The following is a 26470-nucleotide window of genomic DNA, read 5'->3' on the forward strand; positions in this document are numbered from 1 at the left end:
GCAAAATTACATTAAAAATGTCTTGCATGTATAGACCATTACAAAGAATTTGGTCTCCGTTGGCCAAATTGTAGAGCAAGGTATGCAAGTTCGATTTAATAAAGGCGGTTGCTTCATCGAAAAAGAGGGCCGACTCATCGCACGTGGACGAAGAGAGGGCCGGATGTTTGTTCTCGATTCACGCGAGATAAAATCCGCCATGTTCGTGAAAAACACGAAAGCCGACTCCGATATAGAGCTATGGCACAAGCGAATCGGCCACATCAATGTCAACAAACTCAAAGAAATGAAATCGAAAGGAGTCGTCATCGGACTCCCGACATTCAAAGAGAAGGAGATTGAAGGTGTATGCGAAGCGTGCCAATTCGGCAAGCAACACCGACACCCATTCCCGAAAGAGCGGAACGTGAGCAAAGGTCTACTAGACGTAGTCCATTCTGACGTATGGGGACCGGCGCAGACGGCTACATTTGGCGGATGCCGATATTACGTGCTCTTCATCGACGACTTCTCTAGGCACACTTGGATCTACCCAATGCGGTAAAAGAGCGAAGTGTTCAGACACTTCCAAAATTTCAAGAATGAAGTCGAGAAAGCCACGGGCCGACATGTACGATGCCTTCAATCGGATGGCGGCAAGGAGTACTTCTCGGATGATTTCACAGCGTATCTCCGAAAGGAAGGAATTCGGCGAGAATTCACTTGTCGACACACTCCGCAACAAAACGGAGTAGCCGAGCGCAAAAATCGGCACATCCTCGAAGTAGCGCGGGCCATGATGAACGAGAAGCATATGCCCAAGTCATATTGGGCCGAAGCTGCAAATACGGCCATCTACCTAATGAACCGGTGCACAACATCCGGCGTGCACGAGGTCACTCCGCACGAAAAATACTTTGGAAAGAAGCCGGACTTATCGCACATCCGGATATTTGGTGCGATAGCGTATGTGCACATCCCCGACGAGAAGCGTCAAAAGCTTGACCCGAAGTCAGAGAAATGTATCCTCGTAGGATACTCACTTGAACAAAAGGGGTACAAGTGCTACAACCCCTCAACTTGAAAATCTCAAGTAAGTCGAGACGTCGTTTTTGACGAGTCCACATCTTGGTACGCACCGGAGACAACTTCGCCTCCGACTCCGCTCGACCTGGAATCTGCCGAACAAGAGATTGAGGATGAAGATCGACCTACGCGCATGATCGAAGAAAGTCCGATTACGACCTGACTGAGCGGACCACAAGAGCCTTTGAGCGATCAAAGCACATCACGACCTAGTCCGAAGATGGACAAAGGCAAGGCGAAAATGGCGGAATATGAAGACAATGAATCGACTCACTCACTCGACAGTGAGTTCGGCAATTTCGAGGTACCAATTGGAGCCAAGAAAGCCCTCATCTCTGCAAATGAAAAGCTCCACCGATCCACTCGTGAAAAGAACCTCGTAAGCCGATTCGGCTACAACGATTATATGGCGTACCATTACACCTTTATGATGAAGGTAGCGACAGTACGAGAGCCAGAAACCTTTTCGGACGCCGCGAAGGACCCACGATGGATCAAAGCAATGAACGAGGAGATGCAGGCACTAAGGAAGAACGAGACGTGGGATCTCGTTCCCACCTCATCACACAAAAAGGCGATTGGATGCAGATGGATCTACAAGGTAAAGTATAACGCTGATGGCTCCGTAAACCACTACAAAGCTCGACTCGTAGCGAAAGGATATGCTCAGACACATGGCGTCGACTACGAAGAGACCTTTGCCCGGACACATGGCAAAGATGACGACGGTGCGGACCGTAATTGCGATTGCCGCGGCGAAAGGGTGGCACCTCCATCAAATGGACGTCAAGAACGCCTTTCTACAAGGTGAATTAGAAGAGGAGGTGTACATGATCCAACCACCCGGCTTCAACTCGAGCACTCATTCAAAAGCTGTATGCCGACTCAAGAAGCCACTCTACGGCCTCAAGCAAGCACTGCATGCTTGGCATTCGAAGATAACGCAATATCTTCATCAAATCGGCTTCCGTATGTCAAAATCGGACAACTCCCTCTATATACGAAGCGATTCCGCAAGTTTGATCGTCATCATCTTATATGTGGATGACCTAGTCATTGGAGGTGAGCATCTCGCCAAAATCACTAAGGTCAAATCCCTCCTTTTCGACAAGTTCGAGATGATGGACATGAAGGAGCTCCACTACTTCCTTGGCATTGAGGTAATTCGGACTCCGGCCGGAATCATGATCTCTCAACGGCACTACATCCTCAACTTGTTATACAAGTTTGGGATGGCTGAGTGCAAATCCGTGGCAACCCCGCTCGATCGTAATCTCAAACTAGATGTGAACTCCGACACCAAAGCGTGTGAGCCGACTCAGTATCGGCAACTCATCGGGAGTCTCATCTACCTCACGATCACATGACCGGATCTCAGTTATCTGATCGGTCTCCTTAGCCAATTCATGCAAACACCGTGTGATACTCACTTGGATTGCGCTAAGCAAGTTCTACGCTACGTGAGCGGCACAATGGATTGCGGCATCCTCTACAAGACCGCGATGCCAATACGACTCGAGGGGTACACAGACGCTGATTGGGCAGGCTACAAAGCTGATAGAAGATCAACCTCCGTATTTGTTTTCTCCCTCGGCAGCGGAGCAATATCCTGGAGTAGCAAGAAGCAGCCTACCGTCGCTCTTTCGAGTATAGAGGCGGAATATAGGGGCGCAGCCGTAGCTGCATGTGAAGCCGTATGGCTTAAGAGGATTTTGAAGGATTTGGGCATTCCCATCAAGGATCCAACTCCCCTTTACTGCGACAACATGAGCAGTATTTATCTGGCTCGGAACCCGGTGTTCCATGCGCGGACAAAGCACATTGAAGTGCACTATCACTTCATCCGAGAGCGCATTCTAGCTGGCAATGTCGACCTACAACACATTAGCACCAATCTTCAAACGGTTGACATCTTCACTAAAGCCTTAGGAGCCGACAAGCTATGGCAATTCATGACCGATCTCAGATTGATGATCCCTGACCTGCCAAGCTTGGGGGGGATTACTAAAGACACTACGCAACAACGCTTAGATTCCACAACCGCGCAGTACGCAATAACGCATGGATTCCGCAACCACACAACAAAGCCGCGAAGAAAGACGCAAGCCGAAGCACAGACTTCGCAACTACGCACGCAAGTCGAAGCACAGACTTCGTAACTACGCACAACGCAAGCTTGAGCACGGATTCCACAACTCCGCATACATGCGAGTCGACACGAGTCGACGCGGATTCCAGAACGCGAGTTGAAGCGGATTTTGGATACCGTCTGAAACCGACCCGACTTGAGCTTGAGGGGGCGTGTTGAGAATCAAGCTCAACTTGGTCTAGTGTGTGAACTCACCTTGAGAGTGAAGAGACACTCCAATGGTCAAGAGTCACCATTATGTCACCACTTTGTATTTTAGCATTTAGTATGAGTCATAGAATCATATTCTATGACACATAAATTATGAGCTTTCACATTCCCCATGCTCCATGAGTCTTGTAGTTAATGAAGAGAGAGGGTGACTACATAAAGCACCCTCCTCCCACTTTGTAAAGTGTTGAGTCTTTCTCCTTTGTCAATATACTTTTACCTTGCGTATTCTTTGTCTCTCTCAATCTCTCTCTCTCTCTCATACACACACATAACTCATATCTCTTCCGCTTCACAAGAATCCATCTCTTGGTTCTTTACAGGTCTCTTGTCCGAATCTGGCCGGTTCTTTGAGTGTCCGACTTTCAGCCAGATGGGTCCTTGCATCTCTGTCCATCGACCCGGAGTTCGCTATACTCTTCTCTGACTCCCAGTCGGATATTGTCATGTCTTCCATGAAGACTATGTCTCGACTCCGGAAGACCTTCTTGTTGACCAAGTCCCACACCCGGTGTCGCGTTATTACGCGTGTGCGTGTAGAAGGGGCGGAACCACCGGGATCTCGGACTAGGGAGTAGAGGAGAAAGAATAAGACACAAAATGGAAGCTTATGTTAAACACGGTGCTCAGCCACAACCGAGGAATAGGATCAACTCACAGAAAACAGGAAATAGAAGATGCACGAAGACAATAGAGAAGAGAGTACACAGGATGTTTTACGTGGAAAACCCTAAATCGGAAAAACCACGGGAGTCCTCAGACTCCAACTATCACACTAAACAGAGATGTACAATGGTGAGGCTACAAGGCAACAACCTTGAGCTCACTGTCTTCGCCACAGGCGGCGGTAAACACAGAGGCTACGACCTCTTCGTCTCTCTCTCTCACTCGGCTGCTCTCTTCACTCTTGCACACATGAGAGTGGCAATACACAATAGGCAACAACATACAGCAACAACAACAAACAGTTTGCCCTAAGTCATATTTATACACATATGACTTTCGGGCTATTTACAAATATAGCCTCAAGGGCCCTTGGCAAACATATTCACAAATATGTCCCCGCATCCGGATCTCTCTCCGGGTACATTCGTCATCCGGCTCCGTAGCCGGGGTCTTCATCATCCGGATCCGGAACCGGGACTTCATCATCCGACTCCGGAACCGGGTCTTCATCATCCGACTCCGGAACCGGGTCTTCATCATCCGGCTCCGACACCGGGTACTCCTCATTCGGGTCTTCATTCCCGATTCCCGGACATCCGACCATCCCATCCGGAGGGACGGTAATCCCAACAAACTCCCCCTTCACTTCGGCATGGGATGTCTTTCCAGTCCGACCCTCTTCCGGCACGCTTCCAGCTTGTCGGGTGTGAGCACTTTGGTCAGCATATCTGACCCGTTCTCGTCCGGTGGATCTTCGTCAACATGAACTCCTTGTCTTCTATCCTTTCCCGGATCCAGTGATATCTTCGCTGGATGTGCTTCGTCCGGGAGTGATAGGCCGCGTTCTTCGCAAGGTGGATGGCACTCTGACTGTCGCAGTAGAGTCGGTACTCCTCCTGCCGGATACCGAGCTCTCTAATGAAGTCCTTCATCCATATTATTTCCTTGCCGGCTTCAACAGCCGCCATGTACTCCGCCTCCGTGGTTGACAACGCAACCGTCTTCTGCAGCCTCGACTGCCACGAAACAGCTCCCCCTGCATACGTCATCACATACCCAGATGTAGACCGGCTGGTATCCGCATCAGCCGACATGTCCGAATCGGTAAGTCCATCGAGTTCGGGCTTACCGGAGCCGAATCGGAGGCACATGTTCGAAGTGCCCTTTAAATATCGGAGTATCCATTTGACCGCGTTCTAGTGCTCTTTACCGGGATTGCTCATGTACCGGCTCACCACTCCGACTGCATATCCTATGTCCGGTCTTGTACACACCATTGTGTACATCAAGCTTCCGACGGCAGAGGCATATGGTACTTTCATCATGTCCTCCTTCTCAGCCTTTGTCTTGGGGCTTTGCTTGCTGGACAACTTGCAGTTTGCCGGGAGGGTTGACCCGACCGGTCTTGCTTCCGACATGTTGAACCGGTGAAGCACCTTTGTCACGTACTTCTCCTGTGACAGCCACAACTGCTTCTTCTTCCGGTCCCGGATGATGTGCATCCCTAATATTTGCCTCGCCGGACCCAAGTCCTTCATTGAGAAGGTTCGGTGAAGAGCCTTCTTCAGCATCCGTATCTTGACCTGGTCCCGTCCGACGATCAACATGTCGTCCACGTACAGGAGGAGTATTAGAAAGTCTCCTCCTTCGAACTTCTTTACAAATACGCAGTGATCAGCCTGCGTTTTGTGGTACCCTTCATCGGTCATGAAAGAGTCGAACTTCCGGTACCATTGCCGGGGAGCCTGGTTCAGACCGTAAAGGCTCTTCTTCAACCGGCATACCAGGTGCTCCTTCCGTTTCTTCTCGAATCCTTCCGGTTGCTGCATGTAGATCTCTTCTTCGAGGTCACCGTGAAGGAATGCCGTCTTCACGTCCATTTGTTCTACCTCGAGGTCCATGCTTGCCGCTATGCTCAGCACCGTCCGGATGGAGGTCATCTTCACTACCGGGGCAAATATCTCGTCGAAGTCGACGCCCTTCTTCTGCTGGAACCCCTTCACCACGATCCTGGCTTTGTATCTCGGGGGGTTGCCGACATCTCCCGGTTTCAGCTTGAACACCCACTTGTTTCGAAGTGCCCGTTTTCCTTTCGGCAACTCCACAAGTTCATATGTGTGGTTCTCATGCAGGGAATCCATCTCCTCCTGCATGGCACTTAACCACCTGCGGCTATGGGTGTCAAGCTTTGCTTCTTCAAAACTCTCCGGCTCCCCTTCGTCGGTTAGCAGCACGTGCTCTGGTTCCGGAAATCTCCGGGGGGCCCTTCTCTCTCTTAGAGGATATCTCCGTTCCGGAGCTTCGGTAACCGGCTCCTCCGTTTCCTCTTCATCCGAATCCATTTCGGGATCAGGGCCGGTTCCGGTATTAGTTTCATCTTCCTCGGCCGGTTTTGTTTCTTCACCGTCTTCGGCCGGATCCTCGAGTGCTAACCGGTCCCTTGCCGGTCGGGACTGCTCCTCGTAGAGTTGATTCTCACCGGTCGACTTGGAGCTCTTCATCTTCTTCTCCGACTCCCAGTCGGCAAGTGTCTCGTCCTCCATGAAGATGATATCTTGACTCCTGAATATCTTCTTGTCGACCGGGTCCCATACTCGGTAGCCGAACTCGTCGTCGCCGTAACCAAGGAATATGCATGGCCGGGTCTTTGGATCTAACTTTCCTCTCCGGTCCTTTGCCACATGCACGTATGCGAGACACCCGAACACCTTCAGATGCCGGTAGGACACTTCCTTACCGGTCCACACTCTCTGTGGCGTGTCTCCATCCAGGGGTACTGAGGGTGATCTATTTATCACATATGTCGCCGTCGACATTGCCTCAACCCAAAATCCCTTGGGTAATTTCGCATGTGCTAGCATACTCCGGACCCTCTCCATGATGGTCCGGTTCATCCTCTCGGCCAGCCCGTTCAGTTCCGGCGTCTTCGGCACAGTAAACTCGAGCCGGATTCCCATCGAACGGCAATACTCCTCAAATTGCCCTCGGTATTCTCCTCCGTTATCCGCTCGTAGTGCTTTCAGCTTCTTGCCGGATTCTCTTTCCACTCTCGCGTGGAGTTCTTTGAAGACGGACAATACTTGGTCCTTTGTCTTCAACGGTGCTGTCCACAGCTTCCGGCTATGGTCATCTATGAATGTTACGAAGTACTGGGCTCCGCCATGTGACTTCGTTTCTACCTGACACACATCAGTGTGTACCAACTCCAATGGTACACTACGTCTCATCGGTGGTCTTGAGCGGAAGGAGGTCCGGTTTTGCTTACCGACCAGACAGTCGGTACACTTCCCCAGGTGTACGTGCTTTACCGGTATCAGGTTGTCTTCGGCAAGCCTCTTCATCCCCTTCTCGCTCATGTGGCACAGTCTCTTGTGCCACAGCTCACCGGCAGTGTCAGCTGCCACGTTCAGCTCCTCCGGACATAGCCGGGAATTCATCAGGTACAGTGTGTTGACCTTCCGGGCCCGAGCCACTATCAGGCTCCCTTTGCTGAACTTCATGACACCGTTCCGGATGCTACCCGTGTAGCCTTCATCGTCTAGCCTCCCAGCCGAAATCAGGTTCAATCGAACCTCCGGAACGTGTCGGACATCCTTCAGCAGCATCTTGCATCCGGTTGATGTCATCAGCCACACGTCTCCTATGCCGGCAATCCGGCATGTACCTTCATTTCCCATCCGAACACAACCGTGCTCACCGGCTGTGTAGGATGAGAAGTATTTCTTCTCCGGGTTCAGGTGGAACGACGCTCCGGAATCGACCACCCAGGTCATCTCTTCACCGGCAAGGTTCAGATCCCTCTCTTCGGTAATGAGCATTATCTCTTCTTCACTTGCCGCGAGTGCCGTCGTTCCTCTCCGGTCCTGCCCTCGCCGATCCGGACCTCTCCGGTCCGTGGCTCCCCGGTATGCACCGTTTCGCTCCGATGACTTCTTCGAATCGGTACTGTCGGTTCCGTTGTCTTTCCGGAAATGCCGACAGTTCTTCTGGAAGTGCCCCGGCTTCCCACAGTAGAAGCATGTAGGTCTTCCCCTCGACTGCGACCGTGTCCCCGACTTCTCCCGTCTTTGCGGACTCCGGTTCCGTTGTCTTCCCCGTTCCGATTCGGTAAGCAGCGCCTTCGAGTCGGAGGCCGGTTCTTTATCTCTCCGACGCGCTTCTTCATTTAGAATTCTTGTCTTTACCGTTAGTAAGGACAAGATCTCTTCCTTACAGGAGGTGCTCAGAGTAACTACCAAGTTCTCCCAGCTCTCCGGAAGGGTACACATCAGCATGATGGCTTGCATTGCGTCATCCAACGGGAACTTGATCGCCGCAAGCTGGTTCACGAATCCCATGAACGTGCTGACGTGTTCGACCATGCTCTCGCCGTCCCGGTACTTAAGATTCACTATCTTCCTCATCAGGGAGGTCCGGGTCAGAGCATTCTTCCTCTCATACAGTCCGGACAGCTTCTGCCACATCTCATAGGCGTTCGTATCGTTCGCCACATGTTGCAGAACACTTACATCGACATATTGCCGGATCATCGCTACGACTTTCCGGTTCAGGAGCTTCCACTCCGACTCTATTACCCCCTTGGGTATCTCGGCATTGTCGATCGGTTCGTACAGGTCTCGGACGATGAGAAGGTCTTCCATCTTTATCTTCCAGTCGGCGTAGTTCTGTGAGTTCAACACCATCATGCCCGGAGGCCCACTACCGCCGCCTTCCATTTTCTGTGTGAACCTCGCTCTGATACCACTTTGTTAAACACGGTGCTCAGCCACAACCGAGGAATAGGATCAACTCACAGAAAACAGGAAATAGAAGATGCACGAAGACAATAGAGAAGAGAGTACACAGGATGTTTTACGTGGAAAACCCTAAATGGGAAAAACCACGGGAGTCCTCAGACTCCAACTATCACACTAAACAGAGATGTACAATGGTGAGGCTACAAGGCAACAACCTGGAGCTCACTGTCTTCGCCACAGGCGGCGGTAATACACAGAGGCTACGACCTCTTCGTCTCTCTCTCTCACTCGGCTGCTCTCTTCACTCTTGCACACATGAGAGTGGCAATACACAATAGGCAACAACATACAGCAACAACAACAAACAGTTTGCCCTAAGTCATATTTATACACATATGACTTTCGGGCTATTTACAAATATAGCCTCAAGGGCCCTTGGCAAACATATTCACAAATATGTCCCCGCATCCGGATCTCTCTCCGGGTACATTCGTCATCCGGCTCCGTAGCCGGGGTCTTCATCATCCGGATCCGGAACCGGGTCTTCATCATCCGACTCCGGAACCGGGTCTTCATCATCCGACTCCACACCGGGTACTCCTCATTCGGGTCTTCATTCCCGATTCCCGGACATCCGACCATCCCATCCGGAGGGACCGTAATCCCAACAGCTTAGCTCAAGAGGAGGTGAGAAAGAATAAGACAATAACGTAGAATAGACGGGCAAGATGCTCAACAAGTTAGCTTAAGGAAACACAAACGCTGTCGCGAAGATTCACGCGTGCGTGTGGTACTCGAGCGTCCACCGGGGTCTTGGACTGGGGAGGACGTTCGCGGAATTATCAAAGAGATGACGATCAATGTAAGATTAGATGAAATTGGTTTACTTGAGAAGAAGAAAGATTGTACAGTTGAGAAGTAGAAAAATAAGAAGAAGATAAAGACAAATATAATTATATTGATGATAATGGTGTTGGTGATATCACATATTGAGCCCCTCTTACACAAGCCCAACTAGAGGCTTTTATAGGTCTTTCCATGCTCGTGACATGCACATAACCATGGGCTAAAACCATGGTTTTGTGCACACGGTTTTGCTTATGTCATGCACAAACCATGGGTTTAAAACCATGGTTTTGTGCACATGGTTTTCTATGGTTGTTTCGTCTATAATTTGTATATGAAAAGGAAATACATAAAATCTACACTATATGATAGTTGTCCTAGTGGTAAGGCAATTATCTTGTATCTTAGAGGTGCAAGGTTCAATCCTTGCTTGCACCCCTCTGTATGAACTCAAGTGCCACTAGGCCTTAGGAGGCTTATTTGCTAAGTGTATGTGCAATGTTGCACATCCTTGGTTTATTCGTCTCACTCGGTTTCACACCGTAGCCGAAAATCGTCACGACATCCACCCCCACCAAACCTGCACATCCTCCGGTATGTGCCGAGAAAGGTGAAGAGGTGAGATCTTTGGCAACGGTGATCAACTGAGTTCCTCTGCACGCTCGTCTGACTTCGTCTTCCACTTCGTGTATGCGCAATCTTTCCAACCGAACCACCGTAGCCACCCGATCCACCATATCCGGCGCTCACACCTTCTTCCCGGATCGGTTGTAGTAGATCTACCGAACGATGTCGTCGATACGACCACTCTTCCTTCGTCCACCGCGCTTGTCCTTCGATTGGGTTCCTAGCCACTCGTCGCGCTCACCGTCTTCAACCGGGTGTTGTGGATTGTTCGTGTCCATCATCGATTATGCCAGGTTTGCCCTTCTCCGGATTGGTCTCCGCCGATCGCTTCTTGGCTCGGTTGGCCTTCGTCTACATTTGCATTTCCCCGAATCGGGCTCGACCGATTGATTCTGGCTGGGTCGACCCCCTTTTGGATTGGAATCGTTCGATCAATTTTCGCCGAATCAGGTTTCAGCCGGGTCGGCCCCGGTCGATCGGCTCCCATGTGGATCTTCCTTTGTTCGGGCCGGAATCTCGGCCGGATCGTCTTCCTGTTCGACCGGTTCTCGACTCTTCCTTCCTTCCCGCATGCAACCTCTCCATCGAACTCAACCGCGGCTTCATCCTTGGCCTGCTCGTCGGCCATATCCTTCCCTCCGTGTATGCTCGCCGCGAGCCATATTGTCTCCTCTTCGCCACCTCCTTTATCTTCGGTCTTATGCCGACACACGGTCTCGACTGCCGAAGTCTCCGGAACCGGTGTGAAGGAATCCCTTCGCTCATGCACATTTACCTTGTCTTCTTCATCTCCCTTCCGATCGTCCTCTTTTTTGTCCACACATTCCGTCTTTTCAGTCTCATGTTGGCGCACGTGCACAACCGCCGAAGTCTCTAGAATAGGTGTGGGGATATCCTTTCTTCCTCGATCTTCTTCCTCCTTGTGTTGGGCCTTCGTCTTCCCGTCACCACCTTCCATCTCTCCGGTCTCACGTTGGCACATGGGCGCAACCGCCGAAGTCTCTGGAACAAGCGTGAAGAAAGTGTCGACATGGCTATCCGTCGTCGACTCATCCATAGCCACCTCCGACTCGATGTCGTTTGTCATGGCTACCTCCTCAATCACGTCGGACTCAAACACTTTATCTCCCTCGATCATGCAAGATTTTCTAATGCTTGTGCCTTCATCACCCGATGTTTCGTACACAATGCCTGTTCCGAAACATTTATCCTCCCTCGAAGTGGCGTTCGCCGTCCTCGAGTCATCGGCCTCCTCCTTCGCCGTCGTTTCTTTGTAAGACAAGAAGGTGACTTGTTTCACACCTTCTCTCTCGGTACCGTCATACCGAACCAGAGCCTTTGTATCGGCCACTTCATTAACCCGCATTTGTTGGGAGGTCTCTTCTTCCTCGATCACCATTCGCCTCGGTTTTGTCTCCCTTTTAAGCTTCATTTCTTTTGTTGGTGGTGCGTTGTTGCATCTCGTCCCTCTTCGATCGTCCCTCATGGGCCGTCTTGTTGTCGTCGATATTCTCGCTTGCCCCTTATCGTGTAGTCGGCATACACTTTCCACTTTGCTCCAATCCTCGATGAGGCCATTTGCACCATCATCTTCTTCGAGTTTGAGGCCGATCGCCATCCTTTCCATTCGATCGATTGACTTCACGAACATAAGGACCTTATCGACCCCCACCAATCTTTGTTCCCGCTCCGACAATTGAGAAAAATGATGCTCGAAGTCTACGAATGCTTGTGTCGCACCTTGGTGGGTCTTCGCTGATGTCACCCATTGGTCGAAGTTGCGTCGATCTCGTCCCTTCAGTCTCTCATAGCCATATTCCTCCAATAGAGCCTTCTCGAAAGTCGCCCACGAATCATGAGCTTCTAGAAGCTCTTTTACATCTTTGAAGATCGGTTGAGACACCACCCGACAAAAGTACTCTAGCCTCATAGCTTTGTCCACACCTCTTGAATCCATCTCCGCATTGTAGACTTTTAGGAAACTTTGGACTTCGGCGCCGTTGAAATAGCTCATTTGTTCGACTATCTTGTCGACGGCTTGTTGGGCTTCATTTCTTCTTTTCCCTTCTCTCAGAAACTCCATCATCCTTCTTGACATTGCCTCCATGAGATATTCGCCATCCATCTTCGTCCTCCCCTGCTGCTCTTCACGTCGGGTTCACCAAATGATGTCGCGAAGATTCGCGCGTGCGAGTGCTACTCGAGCGACCACCGGGGTCTTGGACTGGGGAGGACGTTCGCGGAATTATCAAAGAGATGACGATCAATGTAAGATTAGATGAAATTGGTTTACTTGAGAAGAAGAAAGATTGTACAGTTGAGAAGTAGAAAAATAAGAAGAAGATAAAGACAAATATAATTATATTGATGATAATGGTGTTGGTGATATCACATATTGAGCCCCCCTTACACAAGCCCAACTAGAGGCTTTTATAGGTCTTTCCATGCTCGTGACATGCACATAACCATGGGCTAAAACCATGGTTTTGTGCACACGGTTTTGCTTATGTCATGCACAAACCATGGGTTTAAAACCATGGTTTTGTGCACATGGTTTTCTGTGGTTCGTCTATAATTTGTATATGAAAAGGAAATACATAAAATCTACACTATATGATAGTTGTCCTAGTGGTAAGGCAATTATCTTGTATCTTAGAGGTGCAAGGTTCAATCCTTGCTTGCACCCCTCTGTATGAACTCAAGTGCCACTAGGCCTTAGGAGGCTTATTTGCTAAGTGTTGAACACAGTGCTCGGCCACAACCGAGGAATAGGATCAACTCACAGAAAATAGGAAATACAAAATGCTCGAAGACAATAGAGAGAAGAGTACACAGGATGTTTTACGTGGAAAACCCTAAATGGGAAAAAACCACGGGAGTCCTCAAACTCCAACTATCACTATAAACAGAGATGTACAATGGTGAAGCTACAAGGCAACAACCTTGAGCTCACTGTCTTCGCCACAGGCGGCGGTAATACACAGAGGCGTCGACCTCTTCCTTTCTCTCTCTCTCTCTCTCTCTCGGCTGCTCTCTTCACTTAGCTCCCTCTAAGTGGAAAACAGAAAATGAGCAACAACAACCTCATAAAACTGTTTGCCCTAAGTCATATTTATACACATATGACTTTCGGGCTATTTACAAATATAGTCTCCGCATCCGGATCTCTCTCCGGGTACTTCGTCATCCGGTGTTGAGAATCTACGCTCCGATTCGCCTTCACCGTTCGGCCACAACCGAGAAATCACGAATCAATGCAGCAGAAAATAGGAAACACAGAGAAAGACACGATAACACAGGGATTAACGTGGAAAACCCTATACGGGAAAAACCACGGGAGTCCTCAAACTCCAACTATCACTATGAACAGAGATGTACAATGGTGAAGCTTCAAGGCAACAACCTTGAGCTCACTGTCTTCGCCACAGGCGGCGGTAATACACAGAGGCAACGACCTCTTCGTCTGTCTCTCTCTCTCTCGGCTGCTCTCTTCACTCTCTCTAAGTGGAAAAACAGAAAAATATGAGCAGCAACTTTTCAGCAACATCAAACAGTTTGCCCTAAGTCATATTTATACACATATGACTTTCGGGCTATTTACAAATATAGCCTCAAGGGCCCTTGGCAAACATATTCACAAATATGTCCCCGCATCCGGATCTCTCTCCGGGTACATACATCATCCGGCTCTGTAGCCGGGTTTTCATCATCCGGCTCCGTAGCCGGGTCTTCGTCATCCGGCTCCGAAGCCGGGTCTTCGTCATCCGGCTCCGTAGCCGGGTCTTCGTCATCCGGCTCCGTAGCCGGGTCTTCGTCATCCGGCTCCGTAGCCGGGTCTTCATCATCCGGCTCCGTAGCCGGGTACTCTTCATCTGGCTTCATGCCGGGTACTCTTCATCCTCCGGTTCCGTAACCGCAACCGGGCTTGCCGTCATTCATCTCCGGACATCCCATCCGGAGGGACCGATATCCCAACAAACTCCCCCTTCACTTCGGCATGGGATGTCTCTCCAATCCGATCCTCTTCCGGCATGCTTCCAGCTTGTCGGGTGTGAGCACTTTGGTCAGCATATCTGAGCCGTTTTCGTCCGTGTGGATCTTCGTCAGCACGAACTCCTGGTCTTCTATCCTTTCCCGGATCCAGTGATATCTTCGCTGGATGTGCTTCGTCCGGGAGTGATAGGCCGCGTTCTTCGCAAGGTGGATGGCACTCTGACTATCGCAGTAGAGTCGGTACTCATCCTGCCGGATACCGAGCTCTCTAATGAAGTCCTTCATCCATATTATTTCCTTGCCGGCTTCAACAGCCGCCATGTACTCCGCCTCCGTGGTTGACAACGCAACCGACTTCTGCAGCCTCGACTGCCACGAAACAGCTCCCCCTGCATACGTCATCACATACCCTGATGTGGACCGGCTGGTATCTGCATCAGCCGACATATCCGAATCAGTGAAGCCGTCGAGTTCGGGCTAACGGAGCCGAATCGGAGGCACACGTTTGCCGTGCCCTTCAGGTATCGGAGTATCCACTTGACCGCGTTCCAGTGCTCTTTTCCGGGATTGCTCATGTACCGGCTCACCACTCCGACTGCATATCCTATGTCCGGTCTTGTACACACCATTGCGTACATCAAGCTTCCGACGGCAGAGGCATATGGTACCTTCATCATGTCCTCCTTCTCAGCCTTTGTCTTGGGACTTTGCTTGCCGGATAACTTGCAGTTTGTCGGGAGGGTTGATCCGACCGGTCTTGCTTCCGACATGTTGAACCGTTGAAGCACCTTTGTCACGTACTTCTCCTGTGACAGCCACAACTGCTTCTTCTTCCGGTCCCGGATGATGTGCATCCCTAGTATTTGTCTCGCTGGACCCAAGTCCTTCATTGAGAAGGTTCGGTGAAGAGCCTTCTTCAGCATCCGTATCTTGACCTGGTCCCGTCCGACGATCAACATGTCGTCCACATACAGGAGGAGTATTAGAGAGTCTCCTCCGTCGAACTTCTTCACAAACACGCAGTGGTCGGACTGCGTTTTGTGGTACCCTTCATCGGTCATGAAGGAGTCAAACTTTCGGTACCACTGCCGGGGAGCCTGCTTCAAACCATAAAGGCTCTTCTTCAACCGGCATACCAAGTGCTCCTTCTCTTTCTTCTCGAATCCTTCCGGTTGCTGCATGTATATCTCTTCTTCGAGGTCACCGTGAAGGAATGCCGTCTTCACGTCCATCTGTTCTACCTCGAGGTCCATGCTTGCCGCTATGCTCAGCACCGTCCGGATGGAGGTCATCTTCACTACCGGGGCAAATATCTCATCGAAGTCGACGCCCTTCTTCTGCTGAAACCCCTTCACCACGATCCTGGCTTTGTATCTCGGGGGGGTTTCGGCATCTCCCGGTTTCAGCTTGAACTCCCACTTGTTACGGAGTGCCCGTTTTCCTTTCGGCAGCTCCACAAGTTCATATGTGTGGTTCTCATGCAGGGAATCCATCTCCTCCTGCATGGCACTTAACCACCTGCGGCTATGGGTGTCATGCTTCGCTTCTTCAAAGCTCTCCGGCTCCCCCTCGTCGGTTAGCAGCACGTGCTCTGGTTCCGGAAATCTCCGGGGGGGCCTTCTCTCTCTTAGAGGATATCTCCGTTCCGGAGCTTCGGTAACCGGTTCTTCCGATTCTTCTTCGTCCGAATCCATTTCGGGATCGGGGCCGGTTCCGGTATCGTTTTCATCTTCTTCGGCCGGTTCTGTCTCTTCACCGTCTTCGGCCGGATCCTCGAGTGCTAACCGGTCTCTTGCCGGTCGGGACTGCTCCTTGTAGAGTTGATCCTCACCGGTCGACTTGGAGCTCTTCATCTTCTTCTCCGACTCCCAGTCGGCAAGTGTCTTGTCCTCCATGAAGATGATATCTCGACTCCTGAATATCTTCTTGTCGACCGGGTCCCATACTCGGTAGCCGAACTCATCGTTGCCGTAACCGAGGAATATGCATGGCCGGGTCTTTGGATCTAGCTTTCCTCTCCGGTCCTTCGCCACATGTACATACACTAGACACCCGAACACCTTCAGATGCCGGTAGGATACTTCCTTACCGGTCCACACTCTCTGCGGCGTGTCTCCGTCCAAAGGTACTGAGGGTGATCTGTTTATCACGTATGTCGCCGTCGACATTGCCTCAGCCCAAAACCCCTTGGGTAATTTCGCATGCGCCAGCATACTCCGGACCCTCTCCATTATGGTCCGGTTCATCCTCTCGGCCAGCCCGTTCAGTTCCGGCGTCTTCGGCACAGTAAACTCGAGCCGGATTCCCATCGAACGGCAATACTCCTCAAATTGCCCTCGGTATTCTCCTCCGTTATCCGCTCGTATCGCTTTCAGCTTCTTGCCGGATTCTCTTTCCACTCTCGCGTGGAGTTCTTTGAAGACGGACAATACTTGGTCCTTTGTCTTCAACGGTGCCGTCCACAGCTTCCGGCTGTGGTCATCAATGAATGTCACGAAGTACTGGGCTCCGCCATGTGACTTCGTTTCTACTTGACACACATCAGTGTGCACCAACTCCAATGGTGCACTACGTCTCGTCGGTGGCCTTGAGTGGAAGGAGGCTCGGTTCTGGTTACCGGCCAGGCAATCGGTGCACTTCTCCAGATGCACATGCTTCACTGGAATGAGGTTGTCTTCTGCAAGCCTCTTCATCCCCTTCTCACTCATGTGGCACAGTCTCTTGTGCCACAGCTCACCGGCAGTGTCGGCTGCCACGTTCAACTCTTCCGGACATAACCGGGCATTCATCAGGTACAGTGTGTTGTCTTTCCGGGCCCGAGCCACTATCAGGCTCCCCTTGCTGAACTTCATTACGCCGTTCCGGATGCTACCTGTGTAGCCTTCATCGTCTAGCCTCCCGGCCGAAATCAGGTTCAATCGAACCTCCGGAACGTGTCGGACATCCTTCAGCAGCATTTTGCATCCGGTCGGGGTTGTCAACCACACGTCTCCGATGCCGGCAATCCGGCACGTACCTTCATTTCCCATCCGAACACAGCCATGCTCACCGGCTGTGTAGGATGAAAAGTATCTTCTTTCCGGGGTCAGGTGGAACGATGCTCCGGAATCGACCACCCAGGTCGTCTCATCGCCGGCAACGTTTAGTTCACCTTCTTCGGTGATGAGCATGATTTCTTCCTCACTTGCCGCGAGTGCCGTTGTTCCTTTCCGGTCCTGCCCTCGCCGATCCGAACCTCTTCGGTCCGTGGCTCCCCGGTATGCACCGTTTCTCTCCGGTGACTTCTTCGAATCGGTGTCGTCGGCTCCGTTGTCTTTTCGGTAATGCCGACAATTCTTCCGGAAGTGCCCCGGCTTCCCACAGTGGAAGCATGTGGGCCTTCCTCTTGACTGCGACCGGGTCCCCGACTTCTCCCGTCTTTGCGGACTCCGGTTCCATTGTTTTCCCCGATCCGATTCGGTAAGCAGCGCTTTCGGGTCGGAGGCCGGTTCTTTATCTCTCCGACGCGCTTCTTCGTTCAAAATACTTGTCTTTACCGTTTGTATAGACAAGTTATCTTCGGTGCAGGAGGTGCTGAGAGTCACCACCAAGTTCTCCTAGCTTTCCGGCAATGTACACATCAAGATGATGGCTTGCATTGCATCCTCCAACGGGAACTTGATTGCCGGCAAGCTGGTTCACGAATCCCATGAACGTGCTTACGTGTTCCACCATGCTCTCGCCGTCCCGGTACTTGAGGTTCACTATCTTCCTCATCAGGGAGGTCCGGTTCAACGCATTCTTCCTCTCGTAGAGGCCCGACAGCTTCCGCCACATCTCGTATGCGTTGGTGTCGTTCGCCACATGTTGTAGAACGCTCACGTCGACGTATTGCCGAATGGTTGCAACGGCTTTCCGGTTCAGAAGCCTCCATTCCGTCTCAAGTACCCCCTTCGGTATTTCCGACCTGTCAATCGGTTCGTACAGGTCCCGAACAATCAGAAGATCCTCCATCTTGATCTTCCAGTCGGCGTAGTTCTGCGCATTCAGCACCATCATCCCCGGCTGCCCGCTGCTGCCGCCTTCCATTTTCTGCACTGCCGTCGCTCTGATACCACTTTGTTGAGAATCTACGCTCCGATTCGCCTTCACCGTTCGGCCACAACCGAGAAATCACGAATCAATGCAGCAGAAAATAGGAAACACAGAGAAAGACACGATAACACAGGGATTAACGTGGAAAACCCTATACGGGAAAAACCACGGGAGTCCTCAAACTCCAACTATCACTATGAACAGAGATGTACAATGGTGAAGCTTCAAGGCAACAACCTTGAGCTCACTGTCTTCGCCATAGGCGGCGGTAATACACAGAGGCAACGACCTCTTCGTCTGTCTCTCTCTCTCTCGGCTGCTCTCTTCACTCTCTCTAAGTGGAAAAACAGAAAAATATGAGCAGCAACTTTTCAGCAACATCAAACAGTTTGCCCTAAGTCATATTTATACACATATGACTTTCGGGCTATTTACAAATATAGCCTCAAGGGCCCTTGGCAAACATATTCACAAATATGTCCCCGCATCCGGATCTCTCTCCGGGTACATACATCATCCGGCTCTGTAGCCGGGTTTTCATCATCCGGCTCCGTAGCCGGGTCTTCGTCATCCGGCTCCGAAGCCGGGTCTTCATCATCCGGCTCCGTAGCCGGGTCTTCATCATCCGGCTCCGTAGCCGGGGTCTACCTCATCCGGCTCCGTAGCCGGGTCTTCGTCATCCGGCTCCGTAGCCGGGTCTTCGTCATCCGGCTCCGTAGCCGGGTCTTCATCATCCGGCTCCGTAGCCGGGTACTCTTCATCTGGCTTCATGCCGGGTACTCTTCATCCTCCGGTTCCGTAACCGCAACCGGGCTTGCCGTCATTCATCTCCGGACATCCCATCCGGAGGGACCGATATCCCAACATCCGGCTCCGTAACCGGGGTCTTCATCATCCGGCTCCGTAGCCGGGTCTTCGTCATCCGGCTCCGTAGCCGGGTCTTCGTCATCCGGCTCCGTAGCCGGGGTCTTCATCATCCGGCTCCGTAGCCGGGGTCTTCATCATCCGGCTCCGTAACCGGGTCTTCGTCATCCGGCTCCGTAGCCGGGGTCTTCATCATCCGGCTCCGTAGCCGGGGTCTTCATCATCCGGCTCCGTAACCGGGTCTTCGTCATCCGGCTCCGTAGCCGGGGTCTTCATCATCCGGACATCCCATCCGGAGGGACCGAAAATCCCAACAAACTCCCCCTTCACTTCGGCATGGGATGTCTCTCCAATCCGATCCTCTTCCGGCATGCTTGCAGCTTGTCGGGTGTAAGTACCTTGGTCAGCATATCCGACCCGTTCTCGTCCGTGTGGATCTTCGTCAGCACGAACTCCTTGTCTTCTATCCTTTCCTGGATCCAGTGGTATCTATGCTGGATGTGCTTCGTCCGGGAGTGATAGGCCGCATTCTTCGCAAGGTGGATGGCACTCTGACTGTCGCAGTAGAGTCGGTACTCCTCCTGCCGGATACCGAGCTCTCTAATGAAGTCCTTCATCCATATTATTTCCTTGCCGGCTTCAACAGCCGCCATGTACTCCGCCTCCGTGGTTGACAACGCAACCGTCTTCTGCAACCTCGACTGCCACGAAACGGCTCCCCCTGCATATGTCATTACATACCCAGATGTAGACCGGCTGGTATCCGCATCAGCCGACATATCCGAATCGGTAAATACATCGAGTTCGGGTTTACCGGAGCCGAATCGGAGGCACATGTTCGAAGTGCCCTTTAAGTATCGGAGTATCCATTTGACCGCGTTCCAGTGCTCCTTGCCGGGATTACTCATATACCGGCTCACCACTCCAACTGCATATCCTATGTCCGGTCTTGTACACACCATTGCGTACATCAAGCTCCCGACGGCAGAGGCATATGGTACTTTCAACATGCCCTCCTTCTCAGCCTTTGTCTTGGGGCTTTGCTTGTTGGACAGCTTGCAGTTTGGCGGGAGTGTTGACCCGACCGGTCTTGCTTCCGACATGTTGAACCGGTGAAGCACCTTTGTCACGTACTTCTCCTGTGACAGCCACAACTGCTTCTTCTTCCGGTCCCGGATGATGTGCATCCCTAGTATTTGCCTCGCCGGACCCAGGTCCTTCATTGAGAAGGTTCGGTGAAGAGCCTTCTTCAGCATCCGTATCTTGACCTGGTCTCGTCCGACGATCAACATGTCGTCCACGTACAGGAGGAGTATTAGAAAGTCTCCTCCTTCGAACTTCTTCACAAACACGCAATGATCGGACTGCGTTTTGTGGTACCCTTCGTCTGTCATGAAGGAGTCGAACTTCCGGTACCATTGCCGGGGAGCCTGGTTCAGACCGTAAAGGCTCTTCTTCAACCTGCATACCAGGTGCTCCTTCCGTTTCTTCTCGAATCCTTCCGGTTGCTGCATGTAGATCTCTTCTTCGAGGTCACCGTGAAGGAATGCCGTCTTCACGTCCATCTGTTCTACCTCGAGGTCCATGCTTGCCGCTATGCTCAGCACCGTCCGGATGGAGGTCATCTTCACTACCGGGGCAAATATCTCGTCGAAGTCGACGCCCTTCTTCTGCTGGAACCCCTTCACCACGATCCTGGCTTTGTATCTCGGGGGGTTTCCGGCATCTCCCGGTTTCAGCTTGAACACCCACTTGTTTCGAAGTGCCCGCTTTCCTTTCGGCAACTCCACAAGTTCATATGTGTGGTTCTCATGCAGGGAATCCATCTCCTCCTGCATGGCACTTAACCACCTGCGGCTATGAGTGTCAAGCTTTGCTTCTTCAAAACTCTCCGGCTCCCCCTCGTCGGTTAGTAGCACGTGCTCTGGTTCCGGAAATCTCCGGGGGGCCCTTCTCTCTCTTAGAGGATATCTCCGTTCCGGAGCTTCGGTAACCGGCTCCTCTGTTTCCTCTTCATCTGAATCCATTTCGGGATCGGGGCCGGTTCCGGTATCATTTTCATCTTCCTCGGCCGGTTCTGTTTCTTCACCGTCTTCGGCCGGATCCTCGAGTGCTAACCGGTCCCTTGCCGGTCGGGACTGCTCCTCGTAGAGTTGATTCTCACCGGTCGACTTGGAGCTCTTCATCTTCTTCTCCGACTCCCAGTCGGCGAGTGTCTTGTCCTCCATGAAGATGATATCTTGACTCCTGAATATCTTCTTGTCGACCAGGTCCCATACTCGGTAGCCGAACTCGTCGTCGCCGTAACCGAGGAATATGCATGGCCGGGTCTTTGGATCTAGCTTTCCTCTCCGGTCCTTTGCCACATGCACATATGCAAGACACCTGAACACCTTCAGATGCCGGTAGGACACTTCCTTACCGGTCCACACTTTTTGCGGCGTGTCTCCGTCCAAAGGTACTGAGGGTGATCTGTTTATCACGTATGTCGCCGTCGACATTGCCTCAGCCCAAAACCCCTTGGGTAATTTCGCATGCGCCAGCATACTCCGGACCCTCTCCATTATGGTCCGGTTCATCCTCTCGGCCAGCCCGTTCAGTTCCGGCGTCTTCGGCACAGTAAACTCGAGCCGGATTCCCTTCGAGCGACAGTACTCCGCGAACTGCCCCCGGTATTCTCCTCCGTTATCCGCTCGTATCGCTTTCAGCTCCTTGCCGGATTCCCTTTCCAGTCTCGCGTGGAGTTCTTTGAAGACGGACAATACTTGGTCCTTTGTCTTCAACGGTGCCGTCCACAGCTTCCGGCTGTGGTCATCAATGAATGTCACGAAGTACTGGGCTCCGCCGTGTGACTTCGTTTCTACTTGACACACGTCAGTGTGCACCAACTCCAATGGTGCACTACGTCTCGTCGGTGGCCTTGGGTGGAAGGAGGTTCGGTTCTGTTTACCGGCCAGGCAATCGGTGCACTTCTCCAGGTGCACATGCTTCACTGGAATAAGGTTGTCTTCTGCAAGCCTCTTCATCCCCTTCTCACTCATGTGACACAGTCTCTTGTGCCACAGCTCACCGGCAGTATCGGCTGCCACGTTCAGCTCCTCCGGACATAGCCGGGAATTCATCAGGTACAGTGTGTTGACCTTCCGGGCCCGAGCCACTATCAGGTTCCCTTTGCTGAACTTCATGACACCGTTCCGGATGCTACCCGTGTAGCCTTCATCGTCTAGCCTCCCGGCCGAAATCAGGTTCAATCGAACCTCCGGAACGTGTCGAACATCCTTCAGCAGCATCTTGCATCCGGTTGATGTCATCAGCCACACGTCTCCTATGCCGGCAATCCGGCATGTACCTTCATTTCCCATCCGGACACAGCCGTGCTCACCGGCTGTGTAGGATGAGAAGTATTTCTTCTCCGGGGTCAGGTGGAACGACGCTCCGCAATCGACCACCCAGGTCATCTCTTCACCGGCAAGGTTCAGCTCCCTCTCTTCGGTAATGAGCATTATCTCTTCTTCACTTGCCGCGAGTGCCGTCGTTCCTTTCCGGTCCTGCCCTCGCCGATCCGGACCTCTCCGGTCCGTGGCTCCCTGGTATGCACCGTTGCTCTCCGGTGACTTCTTCGAATCGGTGTCGTCGGCTCCGTTGTCTTTTCGGTAATGCCGACAATTCTTCCGGAAGTGCCCCGGCTTCCCACAGTGGAAGCATGTGGGCCTTCCTCTTGACTGCGACCGGGTCCCCGACTTTTCCCGTCTTTGCGGACTCCGGTTCCGTTGTCTTCCCCGTTCCGATTCGGTAAGCAGCGCCTTCGAGTCGGAGGCCGGTTCTTTATCTCTCCGACGCGCTTCTTCGGTCAAAATGCTTGTCTTTACCGTTTGTAGAGACAAGTTATCTTCGGTGCAGGAGGTGCTGAGAGTCACCACCAAGTTCTCCCAACTTTCCGGCAGTGTACACATCAGAATGATGGCTTGCATTGCATCCTCCAACGGGAACTTGATCGCCGCAAGCTGGTTCACGAATCCCATGAACGTGCTTACGTGTTCCACCATATTCTCGCCGTCCCGGTACTTGAGGTTCACTATCTTCCTCATCAGGGAGGTCCGGTTCAACGCATTCTTCCTCTCGTAGAGGCCCGACAGCTTCTTCCACATCTCATATGCGTTGGTGTCATTCGCCACATGTTGCAGAACACTTACATCTACATATTGCCGGATCGTCGCTACGGCTTTCCGGTTCAGGAACTTCCACTCCGACTCTATTACCCCCTTGGGTATCTCGGCATTGTCGATCGGTTCGTACAGGTCTCGGACGATGAGAAGGTCTTCCATCTTTATCTTCCAGTCGGCGTAGTTCTGTGAGTTCAACACCATCATGCCCGGAGGCCCACTACCGCCGCCTTCCATTTTCTGTGTTAACCTGCTCTGATACCACTTGTTGAACACAGTGCTCGGCCACAACCGAGGAATAGGATCAACTCACAGAAAATAGGAAATACAAAATGCTCGAAGACAATAGAGAGAAGAGTACACAGGATGTTTTACGTGGAAAACCCTAAATGGGAAAAAACCACGGGAGTCCTCAAACTCCAACTATCACTATAAACAGAGATGTACAATGGTGAAGCTACAAGGCAACAACCTTGAGCTCACTGTCTTCGCCACAGGCGGCGGTAATACACAGAGGCGTCGACCTCTTCCTTTCTCTCTCTCTCTCTCTCTCTCTCTCGGCTGCTCTCTTCACTTAGCTCCCTCTAAGTGGAAAACAGAAAATGAGCAACAACAACCTCATAAAACTGTTTGCCCTAAGTCATATTTATACACATATGACTTTCGGGCTATTTACAAATATAGTCTCCGCATCCGGCTCCGTAACCGGGGTCTTCATCATCCGGCTCCGTAGCCGGGTCTTCGTCATCCGGCTCCGTAGCCGGGGTCTTCGTCATCCGGCTCCGTAGCCGGGGTCTTCATCATCCGGCTCCGTAACCGGGTCTTCGTCATCCGGCTCCGTAGCCGGGGTCTTTATCATCCGGACATCCCATCCGGAGGGACCGAAAATCCCAACACTAAGTGTATGTGCAATGTTGCACATCCTTGGTTTATTCGTCTCACTCGGTTTCACACCGTAGCCGAAAATCGTCACGACAACGCTTTACAATGGTGGCCGCCATGGCCGCACCAAACGACTATATGAAAAACCCTAAAGGAAAAACCAAGAAGAAAACCCTAACCGAAACCCTAAAACCGAATAGGAAACCCTCGACCTAAGTGGTATGCCTCTCTCCCTCAAAATAGGCAACCCCTTCATAAGTGACCCCTCCCTTCCTTTTATAGCCCAAGGAGGGAGGGACCTTACAATGTGGGATAAAATTTCCCCTCTTATTTCTATACACCATTTCCTAGTATACATGTGCACATGGTGCACACCACCGATTTGCCTATTCCACCCCGGTTTCCGCCTATGGACGAAAATCTTCACGACATCCGGCCCCACCAAACCGCACATTCACTGGTATGTGCCAAGAAAGGAGAAGATGTGAGATTTTTCGGCCATGGTGATAAAACTGAGGTCCCCCATGTCCTCGTTGGCCTTGCTCGGCTTCGTTTTCCATTTCGAGCATGCCCATCCGAACCGTCGTAGCTTCCCGTTCCACAATATCCGTCGCACGTCCTCGAGCCAACAACTCCAACCGATCCACCACGTCCACCATGTGTCCCCGAAACATCGACTCCATCCGAATTGCCATATCCACCACACGCGCCTTCCTCCCCAGTCGGTCCTCCCGAACGCCATTGCCGATCCGGTCACTCTTATTTTGTCAGCCATGTAGGTCCTCCGATTAGGCCCTCGGTCACCCCATTTGCTCGCCGGATTCCGCCCCTCCCGTACTACTTGTGTTCTATCTCCGGCTCGATCCTCTCTTCGTCTCGAACACCTCGTGCCGACTCCCTCCATTCCGCGCTCACCTTCCGTAGACTCTTTCCGTGTGCCCTTGTTGTCTCCCGAACATGCACTCGTTCTTCGGTCCCTCGGCGACCTCATTACGTGCTCCTTGCTTCTCCTTTGCTCGTCGTTCTCTCTCGCCGTAGAGCATACCGTCATCCCGACCACCATGTCAGTGTCCTTCGCGACTCTTGTTACCGCTTCATCCCGACTCTCGTCCTCTTGGCCTGCTTGGCCTCGCATGCCTTCTGGGATGTCGCGCTTCCTCTTCCCGGCGTGTAGCCCGTTACTCTCCATGCACCTCCCCTGGTTCTCAAGACATAGCCTTCCATGCTCACCGATCATCCGCCGATACCGGCACCTCACCGCTCCGTCTCTCGCCATGTGCATTCATCGCAAAGGCTCGTATGTCCTCCGGGTGCGCTCTCGATCTCTCCGATCGCACTCCGGATTCCGCCCTTTTCGTGCCACGTATGTTCCTCCTTTGGTTTTACCATCTCCGCATGCCGAATACCTCGGTGTGTCGACTCTTCCCGCTACGCGCTTGCCTTCCGTCGACCGGCTGCAGGTTCTGAATGAAGCGCAATGTTCCGTTTTTCTTTGGTACGGTAAACCATCGGTTCGAGTATGGCGCGCTCGACGGTTCGAAAATACCCATATCGACTTTCTGCCTCAGTAGCTCCATCAACTCCGGGATGTGAGCTCTTGGTACCGGAATCGGCTTGAGATTCCACGGCACATGTGGTACCGTGAATATCACCATCGGCTCCACGATTGTCGGGTCTACGCACCCGATCTCTTCCGGCGAGAATGCGAAGGCTTTCCCGTGCCCTCCGAGCATTCTCCGAAACCGGTCTTCCTCCGCCGGCAGTAGGAACCTGCCCCCACCGACCTTGAGCTCCCGGAGCGTCCCGTCGGTGAAGGTGTGTCCTATGCAGGCCGGATCTCGTAAACTAGGGTCCGACGCCACCCCTCTGATTCGGGACTCGCTGCCCTCCGGCAAGGGTGCCGCGACTGGCCTCACCTTCCGGTCCACAGTCTTGTACTTCGTGCTAACTCGGGCCGTCCGATCCGACCCGAGCCCCCGACTGAAGTTCGCGATGACTTCGTACATCTCTTCGGAACATACCGGTATTGTCCGGTCTTCGTTAAGGTCTTCTCCGGCAACCTTCCTCAGCATCCCCAAGGTGTCGTCGAAGGAGACCGCCTCCACGGCCCCGCTGATTTCCTCGTCCGGGCCGAGAACTCCGCACGCTCGAAGTCGCTCTTCCGCCCTTGTCTTTTCTCGGCCAACGATGCCGAC

This window comes from Azolla caroliniana, unplaced genomic scaffold, assembly GCF_043228905.1.
Source record: "Azolla caroliniana isolate FFs.n. ecotype wild unplaced genomic scaffold, voAzoCaro1.0.p SCAF_14, whole genome shotgun sequence".
Taxonomy (NCBI): Eukaryota; Viridiplantae; Streptophyta; class Polypodiopsida; order Salviniales; family Salviniaceae; genus Azolla; species Azolla caroliniana.